This window comes from Cebus imitator, unplaced genomic scaffold, assembly GCF_001604975.1.
Source record: "Cebus imitator isolate Cc_AM_T3 unplaced genomic scaffold, Cebus_imitator-1.0 Scaffold652, whole genome shotgun sequence".
Lineage (NCBI taxonomy): Eukaryota > Metazoa > Chordata > Mammalia > Primates > Cebidae > Cebus > Cebus imitator.
In genome coordinates this window covers 528,658-536,810 of record NW_016107967.1, presented here as the reverse complement: position 1 = coordinate 536,810, position 8,153 = coordinate 528,658, and the positions used below count along the sequence as shown (strand labels likewise).

The following is an 8,153-nucleotide window of genomic DNA, read 5'->3' as shown; positions in this document are numbered from 1 at the left end:
TTTTTTTTTAAGTATTCTGAAATAGAAAGAAATATGAATAGACTCTGGCTAGATTTTCAGGTCATTTGTAATTTTGAATTTTCTCATAAACTCTTTCAAGCTGTTTGATCACTTCCACTGACTGCTACACAAGAAATAATTTCAGAATTTCTCTTACTTTTATATCATTTACATTTAAATACAACCAAAAACACCCATAAAAATCTAAAAAATGTTCATTTTAAAAAGTAACAAACAGGCCAGGTATGGTAGCTAACACCTGTAGTCCCAGCATTTTGGAAGGCTGAGGTGGGCAGATCACGAGGTCAAGAGATCGAGACCATCCTGGCCAAGACGGTAAAACACTGCCTCTACTAAAAATAAAAAAATTAGCTGGGTGTGGTGGCTGGAGCCTATAGTCCTACCTACTCAGGAGGCTGAGGCAGGAGAATCACTTGAACTCGGGAGATGGAGATAGCAGTGAGCCGAGATTGCACTACTGCATTCCACCCTGGCAACAGAGCAATGCTCTGTCTCAAAAAAGAAAATTAAAATAATAAAAAAATCAAGCTACAAGTATTAAAGCACTCACAAAAACAATCTGGAATACCATGGAGTTGAGGCAGTGAGTAACAGCTCTCAAACTACTTTTACTTAATCCTACTCATAGTTAAGAATAAGTTATCTTCAACAGACCTAATCTGATTGTGAAATCGTTTCAGGATATGTTGAATAATCCTATCATTTATAGATATCGGAGCAAAGCAAATTTTGGATTAATTAAAGGGCTATAATTATACTCTTAGGACATCAGCTGATGACAGAAGTTTCTCTGGCACCAGTGACAAAGTTTTGCTTTCTGGGATCATTACAATATGTCTAGATAAATTAAATTTTTTAGCTTTATAACAAGACAGCTCATAAATGTATCTCAGACAATGCAATTTTTTAAGAAATTGGTTAAATAGGTTATGTCACAGAGGAAACCTAATTTGCCTTTGTGTCAAGGAAATTTTTAAATAAGCCAACAACTCAACATTATGAGATCTGAAGTAATTACTTTTCTACATAGCAAGCTTCAGCCCAGTCACCAGTACCTCCTTTACCATATCCAATGAATATGTTAGCATGACTTTCCTCTAATGGTCTTCAGCTTTAAATGGATAGACTCTGACATCAATTAATTCTTTAGAGATGCCTATTCCACAAGCTGTTCTTGCTTTTTCTGAGGCCATATATATGTATAAAGCATTTTTAGATATTAATCATTTTAAGCTTTTTTGCTTACAGTAAAAAATTCCTTACAGTATGTTTCAAAAATAAAATCACATTACATTCTTGGGGAAACTATTAGTTAAAACTCTAAAATGCATACAAGGCTGGCTGCAGTGGCTCATGCCTGTAATCCCAGCACTTTGGGAGGCCAAGGAGGGCGGATCACCTAAGGCCAGGAGTTTGAGACCAGCCTGGCCAACATGGTGAGACCCCTATCTCTACTAAAAACACAAAACAAAACAAGGCAAAACAAAATTAGCTAGGCTGGTGGCACACACCTCTAGTCCCAGCTGCTAGGGAGGCTGAGCACGAGAATCACTTGAACCCAGGAGGCAGAAGTTGCAGTGAGCTGAGATTGCACCATTGCACTCCAGCCTGGGCAACAGAGCAAGACTCTGTCTCCTAAATCAATAAATAAAATGCATACAAAATAGTTGTAGTACCTGCAGATAGATACGAAGATTAAAGGAAAAAGTATCCTTAGGAAAATTCTAACCAGCTTTGGCTGGTCGCGGCGGAAGTGCGGGCTGTGGAAGTGGTGGAGGGGCCAGTCCTTCGCCGGCCCGCCGCCCCCGCACCTTGCGGAAGCCGTAGAGGTTGAGCTGGCGGATGAAGCTGGTGAAGTTGGTGGTTTTGAAGAGCACGGGTTCGGCCCCGGCCCCCACGCCCCGCCGCCGCCCCCCGGCCCGGGCAGGCTGAGCAACTCGGCCCCGAAGAGCGGCTGGTCGATGAGCATCCCCTCGCCGCTGCCGTCCCAGCGGATGGAGCGGTAGCGCGGGCTGTTCCCCAGACGCCACAGTTTGGCTGAGAAGTTGTTGGGGTTGATGGGGGTGAAGAGCAGCGCCTCCTCCATCGCCCCGCTGGGCCCCGGCCTCGGCCCCGCCCCCCAAGCCTAGCTCTCCCACCCCGTTCTCGATTACCTGCCCGGCCTTCCCCTAGCCCTGTCCGCTCCTGCCGGCACCCGGCCGCCGCGGACCCCATGAATGTCTTTTGAGAAGTGTCTGTTCTTGTCTTTTGTCCATTTTTTAATGGGGTTGTTTTCAGCTTAAAATTTTGTTTAATTTCTTTATAGATTCTGGATGACACTTTTGTCAGGTGCATAGTTTGCAAAATTTTTCTCCCATTGTGCAGGTTGTCTGGTTACTGTGTTGATAGTTTCTTTTGCTGAGCATAATCTCTTTAGCTTACTTAGGTCCCATGTGTCTATGTTTTTGTTGCAATTGCTTTTGGAGACTTGGTCTTGAAAAATTTGCTATGGTTTATGTCCAGAATGGTATGTCCTGGTGGGTTTTTGTTTAGGATTTTTATAGTTTTAGATTTTGTAATGTAGGTCTTTAATTCATCTTAAATTGATTTTTTATATGATAAAGGAAGTGGTCCAGTTTGAATCTTCTGCATATGGCTAGCCAGTATAGTTTGAAAAGTTAGGTAGTGTGTTGCCTCCAGCTGTATTCTTTTTGTTTAAGGTATCTTTGGCTATTCAGACTATTTTTTGGTTTTATGTAAGTTTTAAAATAGTTTCTTTTCTCATTCTGTGAAAAATGACTTGGTAGTTTGATATAATAGTATTGAATCTGTAAATTACTTTGGGCAGTAAGGCCATTTTAACATTATTTCTTCCCATTCATGAGCATAGAATGTGTTTCCATTGGTTTGTATCATCTCTGATTTCTTCCTTTCTCTTCTTTTTTTCTTTCTCTTTCTTTCTTTCTTTCTTTTTTTCTTTCCTTCTTTCCTTCCTTCTTTCTTTCTTTGTCTTTTTCTTTCTTCTTTCTTTCTCCTTCCTCTCTTCCTTCCTTCCTTCCTCCCTCCCTCCCTCTCTTCCATCCTTCCTTTCTTCCTTCCCTTTCCGCTCTTGTTGCCCAGGCTGGAGTGCAATGGCATAATCTCAGCTCACTGCAACGTTCACCTCCCAGGTTCAAGTGACTCTCCTGCCTCAGCCTCTCGAGTGGCTGGGATTACAGGTATGCACCACCACACCTGGCTAACTTTTAGTAGAGATGATGTTTCTCCATGTTGGTCAGGCTGGTCTCGAACTCCTGACCTCAGGTGATCTGCCTGCCTCGGCCTCCCAGAGTGCTGGGATTACAGGCTAGGGCCACCGCGCCCAGCCATCATCTCCGATTTCTTTTTTTTTTTTTTTTTTTTGGTTTCACTCATGTTACCCAGGCTGGAGTGCAATGGTGCGATCTCAGCTCACCGCAACCTCCGCCTCCTGGGTTCAGGCAATTCTCCTGCGTAGCTGGGATTACAGGCACGCACCACCATGCCCAGCTAATTTTTTGTATTTTTAGTAGAGACGGGGTTTCACCATGTTGACCAGGATGGTCTCGATCTCTTGACCTCGTGATCCACCCGCCTCGGCCTCCCAAAGTGCTGGGATTACAGGCTTGAGCCATCGCGCCCAGCCCGATTTCTTACAGCAGTGTTTTATAATTCTCACTGTAGAGATCTTTCACCTCCATGATTAGTTGTATTCCTAGGTATTTCATTCTTGTGGCTGTTAGGAATGGGGTTGCAGAATCGATTTGGCTCTCAGCTTGGACATTGTTGGTGTATAGAAATGCCACTGAGGAATGCCATTGAAGAATTGCCACATAGTTTTTGACAGTGGTTGAACTAATTTACACTCCCACCTGCAGGATATACATGTTCCTTTTTCTCCACAACCTTGGAGAGAAAAAAAAATGCCACTTTTTGTACATTGCTTTTGTATCCTGAGACTTGATAAACAACTGAAGTTATTTATCTGTTCTAGGAGCCTTTGGGCAGGGACTGAAGGGATTTCTAGGTATGGAATCCTATTGTTACATTGTTTGTGAAAAGAGATACTTCACTTCCTCTCTCCTTGTTGGATGGCTTTTATTTCTTTCTCTGGCCTGGTTGCTCTGGCTAGGACTTCTGGTACTGTGTTGAATAGGATGACGGTTCACATCCTAGTCTTGTTCTGGTTCTCTGGGGAATGGTTCCAGCTTTTGCCCATTCAGTATGATGGTGGCTGTGGGTTTGTTATAGATGGCTTTTACTATTTTGTGATATGTTTCTTCAATGCCTAGTGTTTTGAGGATTTTTAACATGATAGATGCTGAATTTTATGGAAAGCCTTTCTGCATCTTTTGAGATGACCATGTGGTCATCTCAAAAGTTCTGTTTATGTGATGAATCACATTTATTGATTTGCATATGCTGAACCAGCCTTGCAGGAATAAAGCTTACTTGATCATGATAGATTAACTTTTTGATGTGTTGCTGAATTTGGTTTGTCAGTATTTTGTTGAGGTTTTTTTTTTTTTTTCTTTTTTTGAGACAGAGTCTCATACTTGTCGCTAGACTGGAGTGCAGTGGCATAATCTCGGCTCACTGCAACCTCCGCCTCTCAGGTTCAAGCAAGTCTCCTCTCTCAGCCTCCCGAGTAGCTGGGACTACAGGTGTGTGCCACCACGCCCAGCTAATTTTCTGGTGTTTTAGTAGAGATGGGTTTTCACCATGTTGGCCAGGATGGTCTCGATCTGCTGACGTCGTGATCCACCTGCGTCGGCCTCCCAAAGTGCTGGGATTACAGGTGTTAGCCACCACATCTGGCCTTTGTTGAGATTTTTTTCATCTTTGTTCATTAGGATAATGGCCCGAAATCTTCTTTCTTCATTGTATCTTTGCCAGGTTTTGGTATCAGGACAGTGCTGGCCTTGTAGAATGGGTTAGGGAAGAGTTTCTTCTCAATTTTTGAACAGTTCCAGCAGAAATGGTATCAACTCTTTTTTGTACATCTGGTAAAATTCAGATGTGAATCCATTTAGCCCTGGAATTTTTTTGGTTGATAGACTATTACTGCCTTGATTTCAGAGTTCATTATTAGTCTTTTGGGGGATCCAATCTCTTTTTTTTATTCTGTCTTGGTAGGGTCGTATGTCATAGGAATTTATCAAATTTTTCTCGATTTTATGTGCATAGAGGTGTTCATAATATACCCTGATGTTGTTTGTATTTCTTTGGGGTTAGTGGCAATATCCTCTTTGTTGCTTCTAATTGTATTTATTTGGATCTTCTCACTTTTCTTCTTTATTAGGCTAGCTAGTAGTCTATTTTATTAATTTTTTCAAAAACAAGCTCCTGGATTCCTTGATATTTTGAATGGTTTTCCACATCTCAATTTCAAAAGGAGGCCGAATAGTTAAGGCAATTATAATCAAAAAGAACAAAAGTGGGGGGCATCACATTACCCGACTTCAGACTACACTACAGTAACCAAAACAGCATGGTACTGGTACAAAAACAGACACATAGGCCGATAGAACAGAATTCAGAGCTCAGAAATAAGACTGCATACCTACAAACATCTGATCTTTGACAAAACTGACAAAACAAGCAATTGGGAAATGATTTTCTATTCAATAAAGAGTGCTGGGATAAGTGGCTAGCCATATGCAGAAGATTGAAACTGGACCGCTTCCTCACACCATTTACAAAAATTAACTCAAGATGGAATAAAGACTTAAATGTAAAACTCAAAACTATAAAAATCCTGGAATACAATGTAGGCAATACCATTCTGAATACATAAATAGACAAAGATTTTATGATGAAGATACCAAAAGCAAAAATTGACAAATGGGACCTAATTAAACTAAAAAGCTCTGTACAGCAATAGAAACTATCAACGGAGTAAACAGACAACCTACAGAATGAGAGAAATTTTTTTGCAAACCACAGCTGACAAAAGTCTAATATTCAGCATCTTAAGAAACTTAAACAATTTTATTTATTTATTTATTATTATCTCTTTTTTTTTTCCTTTGGCAGAAAGACGGGAAGACTTTATTTCTCTGGAAACTGAGGGGTAGGGATCGGGGGCCAGGGGCCAGGGCAGGGGAACGCTCTCCAGCTTCTGGTCCAGCGTCTTCAGGTCATCCAGGAAGCCGGTTGGGATGAGGATGTGTAAGGACCCAATGAGCACCTCCCACTTGCCCTCAGTGGCCCTGGTGAGCTCATAGGCGGCCCACATCTCTGACATGGCCACACCGACCATGACCTAAACTACGAGTCGGGGGGCCGGCCTGGGCCTCTACGCCGGCCTTGTTCTTGTGCCAGTGACTGAAGCGGGCACTGACAGCGGCCTGGGAGCTGGCTGCAGGGGTGGGGTCGGACATGAAGGGCGACAGCTTCCAGTCCAGCCGGTCCTCCACGGCGTCCTCCATCACGTCCTTGACGACTGGGGTCCAGCGGGACAGCTGATAGGTGGGCTCCATGCACTCCCTCCGTTCCAGCCGGCTGGAAGCCCCTGAGCCCCCGGGGTTGGTGACAGTGCCTCCCAGCTGCTCCAGGTTGCGGATGAGGCTGATGCGCGCCTGCACATTGGCATGCTGGATCAGCTTGGTCAGATTCTCCTCACTCACGCCATTCCGAAGGAGGATGTAGAGCACCAGGACCCGATCTTGGCATAGGCAGGCACCACCGCGTCCAGCAGCACCGGCACGATCAGCTTCATGGAGTCCTTGATCTTCTCCCCCGCCCCGTTGGAGCCCATGGCCAGGTCCTGCTCCACGCTACACAGCTTCTCTACGGAGCCCTTGAAGTGCTTCATGCAATCCTCCGCTAGATGCAGATGTGTAGAATACTTGTTCAGCTCTTTCTGGTACTGCAGCAACTTTTTCACGATGTGGGACAGGTCTTTGAAGTTGGCCTTGTCTGTGGTCAGCCTCTTGTTCTCACAGAAGGTCTTCGGGAGCTCTGTGACCTTCTTGGACACATCCGCGATGTGCATGTGGCGAAGCTCCGCCCACAAGTCATCCTCTTCATCCAGCAGGACGGCCTTCTCCCGCGCGTCACACAGCCCAGTGGTCTCATATCTGTATGTGTCCTGCTCTGTGTCCAGCAGATCATAGGCCATGGCCTGGAATGTGAGTTCATGCAGCAGTGGGGAGACGGGGTCCGCTGCCCCGTCCATGATGAGCAGCTGTGAGCGAGTTTTCTCTGGGCCCTCGCCCAGGCTGGGAGTGTCTGCCTTGAAGGCGTTCAGCTTGGCCAGGACGGCATGGGCCAACTGGGCTGTGTCCTCTGGGCCCTTGTGGTAGTGGATGGCCGGGTACTCCTGCAGCGTGGCGCACAGTGGGGCAATCTGTTGGGCCAGCGCCTCGAGCTGCTGCGCGCGCTCCCCTGCCCGGAAGGGGCAGTAGAGGTTGTAGGTACTGTGGGAGGCATCAAGGGAGAACACCTGGGACTCGTAGGGGAGGAAGGCAAGGTGAATCTCCTTCAATGTCTTCACTACTTTTGCCAGAGGAGAACGACCCAGCTCACTGAACAGGGGCTCCGGGCAGGTGTCGGTGAAGAAGATATGGGCCGCTTTGCAGGTGAAGGTCGGGGTCCCCCGGAAGTCTGCGATCAAGGCCTGAACCGACTTCTCTGTGGGGCTCAGCAAATAAATGGCCTCCAGGTTGGGAATGGGTTCCGCAGTTTGTTGATGTCTTCAACAATGGTGATGCCCTCAGCTAGGATGTCTGACATTTTGCAGCAGGAAGACAAGATGCGCATTCTCGGGTGATCCATGATAAGCACCTTCCACTCCGCATCCTTCCTGACACTCCGAATAACTCCGCTCAGAATTTTTTCCCCTACCACCGCCTTCAGCCCCCGGGGCGCCATCTTCTCAGAGGTGGGCCACCGCCGCTTCCGGGTCTGTCCCAAGGTGGGACAAATTTATAAGAAAAAAGAAACATAAAGTGAAAAGAGGTCATGAACAGACACTTTTCAAAAGAAGACATACATGTGGCCAACAAGCATATGAGAAAAAGCCCAATGTCACTGATCATTAGAGAAATGCAAATCAAAACAGAGATGCTGTCTCACACCAGTCAGAATGGCTATTACTAAAAGGTCCAAAAATATCAGATGCTGCAATATTT

The 8,153-nt window shown here is 45.2% G+C and overlaps 1 pseudogene across 1 annotated transcript; it reads right to left on the bottom strand.

The window, feature by feature from the left end:
* Positions 1–6,013: 6,013 nt before the first annotated feature.
* Positions 6,014–7,918, bottom strand: LOC108295603 (annotated as a pseudogene). The gene has a single exon (XR_001821463.2). The product of XR_001821463.2 is annotated as a syntaxin-binding protein 2-like (transcript).
* Positions 7,919–8,153: the final 235 nt, after the last annotated feature.